The 12442-nt window shown below is 43.5% G+C and overlaps 1 protein-coding gene across 1 annotated transcript in view; it reads left to right on the forward strand.

The window, feature by feature from the left end:
* The window catches only part of LOC115120141 (EEIG family member 2-like), a 49119-nt gene that overhangs the window by 15997 nt on the left and 20680 nt on the right, over window positions 1-12442 (forward strand). The gene's annotated exons all lie outside the window — the stretch shown is intronic.

Raw genomic sequence — 12442 nt, forward strand, 5'->3', positions numbered from 1 at the left:
TGACGTTCCCACACACTCCTGCCAGAAGATGTGTGTTTGGATGGCTATACCTTTACTGTGAATACACACACACACACACACACACACACACACACACACACACACACACACACACACTCTGTCTGAATCACACACTCGCTATTACACCACACCTCTACACACTGTTCCTCGGACAGACAGTCTATCAACTGGCTGAATTGCACAGTGGATGCAATATACTGTAGCCTTTATATAGCCTCTATAGAGCTGCTATAGAGCCTCTATAGAGCCTTTATAGAACTGTTATAGAGCCTTTATAGAGCTGTTATAGAGCCATTATAGAACTGTTATAGAGCCTTTAGAGAGCTGTTATAGAGCCATTATAGAACTGTTATAGAGCCTTTAGAGAGCTGTTATAGAGTCATTATAGAACTGTTATAGAGCCTTTAGAGAGCTGTTATAGAGCCTTTAGAGAGCTGTTATAGAGCCATTATAGAACTGTTATAGAGCCTTTAGAGAGCTGTTATAGAGCCTTTAGAGAGCTGTTATAGAGTCATTATAGAACTGTTATAGAGCCTTTAGAGAGCTGTTATAGAGCCTTTAGAGAGCTGTTATAGAGCCTTTAGAGGGCTGTTATAGAGCCTTTAGAGGGCTGTTATAGAGCAATTATAGAACTGTTATAGAGCCTTTAGAGAGCTGTTATAGAGCCTTTAGAGAACTGTTATAGAGCATTTAGAGGGCTGTTATAGAGCCTTTAGAGAGCTGTTATAGAGCCATTATAGAACTGTTATAGAGCCTTTAGAGAGCTGTTATAGAGCCTTTAGAGAGCTGTTATAGAGCCTTTAGAGAGCTGTTATAGAGCCTTTAGAGAGCTGTTATAGAGCCTTTAGAGAGCTGTTATAGAGCCATTATAGAACTGTTATAGAGCCTTTGGAGAGCTGTTATAGAGCGTTTATAGTCTGTTTAGAGTGGACAATAAAAACCCTTTGTGTCTGAGTGTGGTAACTGAGTCACAGAGGAAGACGAGCCAGAGAAGAAACAGACAGACTCACAATATTGTACTCACTAGTATTGAGCCTGGTATCATTTTACTATGTAGGTGGAAGGGGGGGAATGGATTCTAATATACTGCTGCAATCTAGATGCCAGGAAGGATTCAGAATCAGTCCCCACATACACATTGCATGTTGAGTTGGTTAGTGTGGGAGGGTTGCCTTGGCTGAGGCCTCTGATAATGCAGTGAACTGGAGAGATGGTTAGTGTGGGAGGGTTGCCTTGGCTGAGGCCTCTGATAATGCAGTGAACTGGAGAGATGGTTAGTGTGGGAGGGTTGCCTTGGCTGAGGCCTCTGATAATGCAGTGAACTGGAGAGATGGTTAGTGTGGGAGGGTTGCCTTGGCTGAGGCCTCAGATAATGCAGTGAACTGGAGAGATGGTTAGTGTGGGAGGGTTGACTTGGCTGAGGCCTCTGATAATGCAGTGAACTAGAGAGATGGTTAGTGTGGGAGGGTTGACTTGGCTGAGGCCTCTGATAATGCAGTGAACTGGAGAGATGGTTAGTGTGGGAGGGTTGACTTGGCTGAGGCCTCTGATAATGCAGTGAACTGGAGAGATGGTTAGTGTGGGAGGGTTGCCTTGGCTGAGGCCTCTGATAATGCAGTGAACTGGAGAGTTGGTTAGTGTGGGAGGGTTGCCTTGGCTGAGGCCTCTGATAATGCAGTGAACTGGAGAGTTGGTTAGTGTGGGAGGGTTGCCTTGGCTGAGGCCTCTGATAGTGAACTGGAGAGATTCCAGCACAACACTTTCATGCATTCGTAAAGTGCCGGAGTGTCTCTGAGGTCTCCTGTGTGTGTGTGTGTATTGTGTATGTGTGTGTGTGTGTGTGTGTGTGTGTGTCTTACTGAACTGTCCTACAGAATGTAACTCACACACAGTGTGTGCGTTGGACATATTTCAGAGCTCTGTGGAAAGAAAGCCAAGGCTTTATCGTAAGAGCAGAAACCACTCCAAAACTACTGACATCACACCTACACCTCCTCACATTCATCACATAATGTCACTCTCACTTTCTCCCATCTCTGTATCTCTGTTTAACTTTCTCCCCCTCTCTGTATCTCTGTTTAACTTTCTCCCCCCTCTCTGTATCTCTGTTTAACTTTCTCTCCCCCTCTCTGTATCTCTGTTTAACTTTCTCCCCCTCTCTGTATCTCTGTTTAACTTTCTCTCCCCCTCTCTGTATCTCTGTTTAACTTTCTCTCCCCCTCTCTGTATCTCTGTTTAACTTTCTCTCCCCCTCTCTGTATCTCTGTTTAACTTTCTCCCCCCTCTCTGTATCTCTGTTTAACTTTCTCCCCCTCTCTGTATCTCTGTTTAACTTTCTCCCCCCTCTCTGTATCTCTGTTTAACTTTCTCCCCCTCTCTGTATCTCTGTTTAACTTTCTCTCCCCCTCTCTGTATCTCTGTTTAACTTTCTCCCCCTCTCTGTATCTCTGTTTAACTTTCTCCCCCTCTCTGTATCTCTGTTTAACTTTTCTCCCCCTCTCTGTATCTCTGTTTAACTTTCTCCCCTCTCTGTATCTCTGTTTAACTTTCTCTCCCCCTCTCTGTATCTCTGTTTAACTTTCTCCCCCCCTCTCTGTATCTCTGTTTAACTTTCTCTCCCCCCTCTCTGTATCTCTGTTTAACTTTCTCTCCCCCTCTTAACTTTCTCTGTATCTCCCCCTCTCTGTATCTCTGTTTAACTTTTCTCTCTCTGTATCTCCCTTTCTCCCCCTCTCTGTATCTCTGTTTAACTTTCTCTCCCCCCTCTGTATCTCTGTTTAACTTTCTCCCCCCCTGTATCTCTGTATCTCTGTTTAACTTTCTCTCCCTGTTTAGCATCTCCCCCTCTCTGTATCTCTGTTTAACTTTCTCCCCCTCTCTGTATCTCTGTTTAACTTTCTCCCCCTCTCTGTATCTCTGTTTAACTTTCTCCCCCCTCTGTATCTCTGTTTAACTTTCTCTCCCCCTCTCTGTATCTCTGTTTAACTTTCTCCCCCTCTCTGTATCTCTGTTTAACTTTCTCCCTCTCTGTATCTCTGTTTAACTTTCTCTCCCCCCTCTGTATCTCTGTTTAACTCTCTTTATCTCTGTTTCTTTCTCCCCCTCTCTGTATCTCTGTTTAACTTTCTCCCCCTCTCTGTATCTCTGTTTAACTTTCTCCCCCCTGTATCTCTGTTTATCTCTGTATTCTGTTTAACTTTCTCCCCCTCTCTGTATCTCTGTTTAACTTTCTCCCCCTCTCTGTATCTCTGTTTAACTTTCTCTCCCCCTCTGTATCTCTGTTTAACTTTCTCCCCCCTCTGTATCTCTGTTTAACTTTCTCTCCCCCTCTCTGTATCTCTGTTTAACTTTCTCCCCCTCTCTGTATCTCTGTTTAACTTTCTCTCCCCCTCTCTGTATCTCTGTTTAACTTTTCCCCCTCTCTGTATCTCTGTTTAACTTTCTCTCCCCCTCTCTGTATCTCTGTTTAACTTTCTCCCCCTCTCTGTATCTCTGTTTAACTTTCTCCCCCTCTCTGTATCTCTGTTTAACTTTCTCTCCCCCTCTCTGTATCTCTGTTTAACTTTCTCCCCCTCTCTGTATCTCTGTTAAACTTTCTCCCCCTCTCTGTATCTCTGTTTAACTTTCTCTCCCCCTCTCTGTATCTCTGTTTAACTTTCTCTCCCCTCTCTGTATCTCTGTTAAACTTTCTCCCCCCTCTCTGTATCTCTGTTTAACTTTCTCCCCCTCTCTGTATCTCTGTTTAACTTTCTCTCCCCCTCTCTGTATCTCTGTTTAACTTTCTCCCCCTCTCTGTATCTCTGTTTAACTTTCTCTCCCCCTCTCTGTATCTCTGTTTAACTTTCTCCCCCTCTCTGTATCTCTGTTTAACTTTCTCCCCCTCTCTGTATCTCTGTTTAACTTTCTCCCCCCTCTCTGTATCTCTGTTTAACTTTCTCTCCCCCTCTCTGTATCTCTGTTTAACTTTCTCCCCCTCTCTGTATCTCTGTTTAACTTTCTCTCCCCTCTCTGTATCTCTGTTTAACTTTCTCTCCCCTCTCTGTATCTCTGTTTAACTTTCTCTGTATCCCCTCTCTGTATCTCTGTTTAACTTTCTCTCCCCCTCTCTGTATCTCTGTTTAACTTTCTCCCCCTCTCTGTATCTCTGTTTAACTTTCTCTCCCCCTCTCTGTATCTCTGTTTAACTTTCTTTCTCCCCCCTCTCTGTATCTCTGTTTAACTTTCTCCCCCTCTCTGTATCTCTGTTTAACTTTTTCTCTGTATCCCCCTCTCTGTATCTCTGTTTAACTTTCTCTCTGTATCCCCTCTCTGTATCTCTGTTTAACTTTCTCTCCCCCCCTCTCTGTATCTCTGTTTAACTTTCTCCCCCCTCTCTGTATCTCTGTTTAACTTTCTCCCCCTCTCTGTATCTCTGTTTAACTTTCTCCCCCCTCTCTGTATCTCTGTTTAACTTTCTTCCCCCTCTCTGTATCTCTGTTTAACTTTCTTCTCTGTATCTCTGTTTAACTTTCTCCTCTCTGTATCTCTGTTTAACTTTTCTCTCTGTATCTCTGTTTAACTTTCTCCCCCTCTCTGTATCTCTGTTTAACTTTCTCCCCCCTCTCTGTATCTCTGTTTAACTTTCTCCCCTCTCTGTATCTCTGTTTAACTTTCTCTCCCCCTCTCTGTATCTCTGTTTAACTTTCTCTCCCCCTCTCTGTATCTCTGTTTAACTTTCTCCCCCTCTCTGTATCTCTGTTTAACTTTCTCCCCCTCTCTTCTCTCCCCTCTCCCCTCTGTATCTCTGTTTAACTTTCTCTCCCCCTCTCTGTATCTCTGTTTAACTTTCTCTCCCCCTCTCTGTATCTCTGTTTAACTTTCTCCCCCTCTCTGTATCTCTGTTTACTTTCTCCCCTCTCTGTATTTCTCCCCCCCTCTCTGTATCTCTGTTTAACTTTCTCTCCCCCTCTCTGTATCTCTGTTTAACTTTCTCTCCCCTCTCTGTATCTCTGTTTAACTTTCTCTCCCCTCTCTGTATCTCTGTTTAACTTTCTCTCCCCTCTCTGTATCTCTGTTTAACTTTCTCCCCCTCTCTGTATCTCTGTTTAACTTTCTCTCCCCCTCTGTATCTCTGTTAAAGTTTCTCCCCCTCTCTGTATCTCTGTTTAACTTTCTCCCCCCTCTCTGTATCTCTGTTTAACTTTTCTCCCCCTCTCTGTATCTCTGTTTAACTTTCTCCCCCTCTCTGTATCTCTGTTTAACTTTCTCCCCCCTCTCTGTATCTCTGTTTAACTTTCTCTCCCCCTCTGTATCTCTGTTTATCTCTCTCTGTATCTCTGTTTAACTTTCTCCCCCTCTCTGTATCTCTGTTTAACTTTCTCCCCCCCCTCTCTGTATCTCTGTTTAACTTTCTCTCCCCCTCTCTGTATCTCTGTTTAACTTTCTCCCCCTCTCTGTATCTCTGTTTAACTTTCCCCTCTCTGTATCTCTGTTTAACTTTCTCCCCCTCTCTGTATCTCTGTTTAACTTTCTCTCCCCCTCTCTGTATCTCTGTTTAACTTTCTCTCCCCCTCTCTGTATCTCTGTTTAACTTTCTCTCCCCTCTCTGTATCTCTGTTTAACTCTCTCCCTCTCTGTATCTCTGTTTAACTTTTCTCCCCCTCTCTGTATCTCTGTTTAACTTTCTCCCCCCTCTGTATCTCTGTTTAACTTTCTCTCCCCCTCTCTGTATCTCTGTTTAACTTTCTCTCCCCTCTCTGTATCTCTGTTAACTTTCTCTCCCCCTCTGTATCTCTCTGTATCTCTGTTTAACTTTCTCTCCCCTCTCTGTATCTCTGTTTAACTTTCTCTCCCCCTCTCTGTATCTCTGTTTAACTTTCTCCCCTCTCTGTATCTCTGTTTAACTTTCTCTCCCCTCTCTGTATCTCTGTTTAACTTTCTCCCCCTCTCTGTATCTCTGTTTAACTTTCTCTCCCCCTCTCTGTATCTCTGTTTAACTTTCTCCCCCTCTCTGTATCTCTGTTTAACTTTCCCCCCCCCTCTCTGTATCTCTGTTTAACTTTCTCTCCCCCTCTCTGTATCTCTGTTTAACTTTCTCTCCCCCTCTCTGTATCTCTGTTTAACTTTCTCTCCCCCTCTCTGTATCTCTGTTTAACTTTCTCTCTCTCCCCCTCTCTGTTTAACTTCCCCCTCTCTGTATCTCTGTTTAACTTTTTCTCCCCCTCTCTGTATCTCTGTTTAACTTTCTCCCCCTCTCTGTATCTCTGTTTAACTTTCTCCCCTCTCTGTATCTCTGTTTAACTTTCTCCCCCTCTCTGTATCTCTGTCTTATCTCTGTTTAACTTTCTCTCCCCCTCTCTGTATCTATCTCTGTATCTCTGTTTAACTTTCTCCCCCTCTCTGTATCTCTGTTTAACTTTTCTCCCCCCCTCTGTATCTGTATCTCTGTTTATCTCTGTTTTCTCTCCCCCCTCTCTGTATCTCTGTTTAACTTTTCTCCCCCTCTCTGTATCTCTGTTTAACTTTCTCTCCCCCTCTCTGTATCTCTGTTTAACTTTCTCCCCCTCTCTGTATCTCTGTTTAACTTTCTCCCCCTCTCTGTATCTCTGTTTAACTTTCTCCCCCTCTCTGTATCTCTGTTTAACTTTCTCTCCCCCTCTCTGTATCTCTGTTTAATCTTTCTCCCCCCTCTCTGTATCTCTGTTTAACTTTCTCTCCCCTCTCTGTATCTCTGTTTAACTTTCTCCCCCCTCTCTGTATCTCTGTTTAACTTTCTCTCCCCCTCTCTGTATCTCTGTTTAACTTTCTCCCCCTCTCTGTATCTCTGTTTAACTCTCTCCCCCTCTCTGTATCTCTGTTTAACTTTCTCCCCCTCTCTGTATCTCTGTTTAACTTTCTCTCCCCCTCTCTGTATCTCTGTTTAACTTTCTCCCCTCTCTGTATCTCTGTTTCCCCCCCTCTCTGTATCTCTGTTTAACTTTCTCCCCCTCTCTGTATCTCTGTTTAACTTTCTCCCCCTCTCTGTATCTCTGTTTAACTTTCTCCCCCTCTCTGTATCTCTGTTTAACTGTATCTTCTCTCCCCCTCTCTGTATCTCTGTTTAACTTTCCCCCCTCTGTATCTCTGTTTAACTTTTCTCCCCCCTCTCTGTATCTCTGTTTAACTTTCTCCCCTCTCTGTATCTCTGTTTAACTTTCTCCCCCCTCTCTGTATCTCTGTTTAACTTTCTCCCCTCTCTGTATCTCTGTTTAACCCTCTCTGTATCTCTGTTTAACTTTCTCCCCCCTCTCTGTATCCCCTCTCTGTATCTCTGTTTAACTTTCTCACCCCTCTCTGTATCTCTGTTTAACTTTCTCCCCCCCCTCTCTGTATCTCTGTTTAACTTTCTCTCCCCTCTCTGTATCTCTGTTTAACTTTCTCTCCCCCTCTCTGTATCTCTGTTTAACTTTTCTCCCCCTCTCTGTATCTCTGTTTAACTTTCTCCCCCTCTCTGTATCTCTGTTTAACTTTCTCCCCCTCTCTGTATCTCTGTTTAACTTTCTCCCCCCTCTCTGTATCTCTGTTTAACTTTCTCTCCCCTCTCTGTATCTCTGTTTAACTTTCTCTCCCCCTCTCTGTATCTCTGTTTAACTTTCTCTCCCCCTCTCTGTATCTCTGTTTAACTTTCTCTCCCCTCTCTGTATCTCTGTTTAACTTTCTCTCCCCCCTCTCTGTATCTCTGTTTAACTTTCTCACCCCTCTCTGTATCTCTGTTTAACTTTCTCTCCCCCTCTCTGTATCTCCTTTCTCTCCCCTCTCTGTATCTCTGTTTAACTTTCTCTGTATCTCCCCTCTCTGTATCTCTGTTTAACTTTCTCTCCCCCTCTCTGTATCTCTGTTTAACTTTCTCTCCCCCTCTCTGTATCTCTGTTTAACTTTCTCTCCCCTCTCTGTATCTCTGTTTAACTTTCTCTCCCCCTCTCTGTATCTCTGTTTAACTTTCTCCCCTCTCTGTATCTCTGTTTAACTTTTCTCCCCTCTCTGTATCTCTGTTTAACTTTCTCCCCCTCTGTTTCTGTTTAACTTTCCCCCTCTCTGTATCTCTGTTTAACTTTCTCTCCCCTCTCTGTATCTCTGTTTAACTCCCCCTTCTGTATCTCCCCCCCTCTCTGTATCTCTGTTTAACTTTTCTCCCCTCTCTGTATCTCTGTTTAACTTTCTCTCCCCCTCTCTGTATCTCTGTTTAACTTTCTCCCCCTCTCTGTATCTCTGTTTAACTTTTCTCCCCCTCTCTGTATCTCTGTTTAACTTTCTCCCCCCTCTCTGTATCTCTGTTTAACTTTCTCTCCCCCTCTCTGTATCTCTGTTTAACTTTCTCCCCCTCTCTGTATCTCTGTTTAACTTTCTCCCCCTCTCTGTATCTCTGTTTAACTTTCTCTCCCCCCTCTCTGTATCTCTGTTTAACTTTCTCCCCCTCTGTATCTCTGTTTATCTCTGTTTAACTTTCTCCCCCTCTCTGTATCTCTGTTTAACTTTCTCTCCCCCTCTCTGTATCTCTGTTTAACTTTCTCTCCCCTCTCTGTATCTCTGTTTAACTTTCTCTCCCCCCCTCTGTATCTCTGTTTAACTTTCTCCCCCCTCTCTGTATCTCTGTTTAACTTTCTCCCCTCTCTGTATCTCTGTTTAACTTTCTCCCCCTCTCTGTATCTCTGTTTAACTTTCTCCCCCCCCTCTGTATCTCTGTTTAACTTTCTCCCCTCTGTATCTCTGTTTAACTTTCTCTCCCCCTCTCTGTATCTCTGTTTAACTTTCTCTCCCCTCTCTGTATCTCTGTTTAACTTTCTCCCCCTCTCTGTATCTCTGTTTAACTTTCTCCCCCCCCTCTCTGTATCTCTGTTTAACTTTCTCTCCCCCTCTCTGTATCTCTGTTTAACTTCTCTCCCCTCTCTGTATCTCTGTTTAACTTTCTCCCCCCTCTCTGTATCTCTGTTTAACTTTCTCCCCCTCTCTGTATCTCTGTTTAACTTTCTCCCCCTCTCTGTATCTCTGTTTAACTTTCTCCCCCTCTCTGTATCTCTGTTTAACTTTCTCTCCCCCTCTCTGTATCTCTGTTTAATCTCTGTATCTCTGTTTAACTTTCTCTCCCCCTCTCTGTATCTCTGTTTAACTTTCTCTCCCCCTCTCTGTATCTCTGTTTAACTTTCTCCCCCTCTCTGTATCTCTGTTTAACTTTCTCTGTATCTCCTTTCTCTCTGTATCTCTGTTTAACTTTTCTCCCCCCCTCTCTGTATCTCTGTTTAACTTTCTCTCCCCCTCTCTGTATCTCTGTTTTAACTTTCTCCCCCTCTCTGTATCTCTGTTTAACTTTCTCTCCCCCTCTCTGTATCTCTGTTTAACTTTCTCTCCCCTCTCTGTATCTCTGTTTAACTCTCTTATCTCCCTTTCTCCCCCTCTGTATCTCTGTTTAACTTTCTCCCCTCTCTGTATCTCTGTTTAACTTTTCCCCCCTCTCTGTATCTCTGTTTAACTTTCTCCCCCCTCTCTGTATCTCTGTTTAACTTTCTCCCCCTCTCTGTATCTCTGTTTAACTTTCTCCCCTCTCTGTATCTCTGTTTAACTTTCTCCCCTCTCTGTATCTCTGTTTAACTTTCTCTCTGTATCTCTGTTTAACTTTTCTCCCCTCTCTGTATCTCTGTTTAACTTTTCTCCCCTCTCTGTATCTCTGTTTAACTTCTCTCCCCCTCTCTGTATCTCTGTTTAACTTTCTCTCCCCCTCTCTGTATCTCTGTTTAACTTTCTCCCCTCTCTGTATCTCTGTTTAACTTTCCCTCTCTGTATCTCTGTTTAACTTTCCCCCCTCTGTATCTCTGTTTAACTTTTCTCCCCCTCTCTGTATCTCTGTTTAACTTTCTCTCCCCTTCTGTATCTCTGTTTAACTTTCTCTCTGTATCTCTGTTTAACTTTTCTCCCCTCTCTGTATCTCTGTTTAACTTTCTCCCCCTCTCTGTATCTCTGTTTAACTTTCTCCTCCCCTCTCTGTATCTCTGTTTAACTTTCTCTCCCCCTCTCTGTATCTCTGTTTTTCTCCCCCTCTCTGTATCTCTGTTTAACTTTCCCCTCTCTGTATCTCTGTTTAACTTTCCCCCTCTGTATCTCTGTTTAACTTTCTCCCTCCCCTCTCTGTATCTCTGTTTAACTTCTCTCCCCTCTCTGTATCTCTGTTTAACTTTCTCCCCCTCTCTGTATCTCTGTTTAACTTTCTCTCCCCCTCTGTATCTCTGTTTAACTTTCTCTCCCCTCTCTGTATCTCTGTTTAACTTTCTCTCCCCCTCTCTGTATCTCTGTTTAACTTTCTCCCCCTCTCTGTATCTCTGTTTAACTCCCCCCTCTCTGTATCTCTGTTTAACTTTCTCCCCCTGTTTCTGTATCTCTGTATTTGTTTTCTCCCCTCTCTGTATCTCTGTTTAACTTTCTCCCCCTCTCTGTATCTCTGTTTAATCTCTGTTTTCTCTCCCCCTCTCTGTATCTCTGTTTAACTTTCTCTCCCCCTCTCTGTATCTCTGTTTAACTTTCTCCCCCCTCTCTGTATCTCCCTCTGTTTCCCCTCTCTGTATCTCTGTTTAACTTTCTCCCCCCCTCTCTGTATCTCTGTTTAACTTTCTCTCCCCTCTCTGTATCTCTGTTTAACTTTCTCCCCCCTCTGTATCTCTGTTTAACTTTCCCCCTCTCTGTATCTCTGTTTAACTTTCTCTCCCCCCTCTCTGTATCTCTGTTTAACTTTCTCTCCCCTCTCTGTATCTCTGTTTAACTTTCTCTCCCCCTCTCTGTATCTCTGTTTAACTTTCTCTCTGTATCTCTGTTTAACTTTCTCCCCCCTCTCTGTATCTCTGTTTAACTTTCTCTCCCCCCTCTCTGTATCTCTGTTTAACTTTCTCCCCTCTCTGTATCTCTGTTTAACTTTCTCTCCCCCTCTCTGTATCTCTGTTTAACTTTCTCTCCCCCCTCTCTGTATCTCTGTTTAACCCTCTCTGTATCTCCTCTCCCCCTCTGTATCTCTGTTTAACTTTCTCTCCCCTCTCTGTATCTCTGTTTAACTTTCTCTCCCTCTCTGTATCTCTGTTTAACTTTCTCCCCCTCTCTGTATCTCTGTTTAACTTTCTCTCTGTATCTCTGTTTAACTTTCTCCCCTCTCTGTATCTCTGTTTAACTTTCTCTCCCTCTCTGTATCTCTGTTTAACTTTCTCCCCCTCTGTATCTCTGTTTAACTTTCTCCCCTCTCTGTATCTCTGTTTAACTTTCTCCCCCTCTCTGTATCTCTGTTTCCCCCTCTGTATCTCTGTTTAACTTTCTCCCCCCTCTGTATCTCTGTTTAACTTTCTCTCCCCCTCTCTGTATCTCTGTTTAACTTTCCCCCTCTCTGTATCTCTGTTTAACTTTCTCCCCCTCTCTGTATCTCTGTTTAACTTTTCTCCCCCTCTCTGTATCTCTGTTTAACTTTCTCTCCCCTCTCTGTATCTCTGTTTAACTTTCTCTCCCCCTCTCTGTATCTCTGTTTAACTTTCTCCCCTCTCTGTATCTCTGTTTAACTTTCTCCCCCTCTCTGTATCTCTGTTTAACTTTCTCCCCCTCTCTGTATCTCTGTTTAACTTTCTCTCCCCCTCTCTGTATCTCTGTTTAACTGTATCTCTTTCTCCCTCTCTGTATCTCTGTTTAACTTTCTCCCCCCTCTCTGTATCTCTGTTTAACTTTCTCTCCCCCTCTCTGTATCTCTGTTTAACTTTCTCTGTATCTCTGTTTAACCCCTCTCTGTATCTCTGTTTAACTTTCTCCCCTCTCTGTATCTCTGTTTAACTTTCTCCCCCTCTCTGTATCTCTGTTTAACTTTCTCTCCCTCTCTGTATCTCTGTTTAACTTTTCTCCCCCTCTCTGTATCTCTGTTTAACTTTCTCCCCCTCTCTGTATCTCTGTTTTTTCTCTCCCCCTCTCTGTATCTCTGTTTAACTTTCTCTCCCCCTCTCTGTATCTCTGTTTAACTTTCTCCCCCTCTCTGTATCTCTGTTTAACTTTCTCCCCCTCTCTGTATCTCTGTTGTATCTCTTTCTCCCCCTCTCTGTATCTCTGTTTAACTTTCTCCCCCTCTCTGTATCTCTGTTTAACTTTTCTCCCCCCTCTCTGTATCTCTGTTTAACTTTTCTCTCCCCTCTCTGTATCTCTGTTTAACTTTCTCTCCCTCTCTGTATCTCTGTTTAACTTTCTCCCCCTCTCTGTATCTCTGTTTTTCTCCCCCCCTCTCTCCCCCTGTTCTGTATCTCTGTTTAACTTTCTCTCCCCCTCTCTGTATCTCTGTTTAACTTTCTCCCCCTCTCTGTATCTCTGTTTAACTTTCTCCCCCCTCTTATCTCCTTTCTCTCCCCTCTCTGTATCTCTGTTTAACTTTCTCCCCCTCTCTGTATCTCTGTTTAAC

This window comes from Oncorhynchus nerka, linkage group LG9b (genome assembly GCF_034236695.1).
Source record: "Oncorhynchus nerka isolate Pitt River linkage group LG9b, Oner_Uvic_2.0, whole genome shotgun sequence".
NCBI lineage: Eukaryota > Metazoa > Chordata > Actinopteri > Salmoniformes > Salmonidae > Oncorhynchus > Oncorhynchus nerka.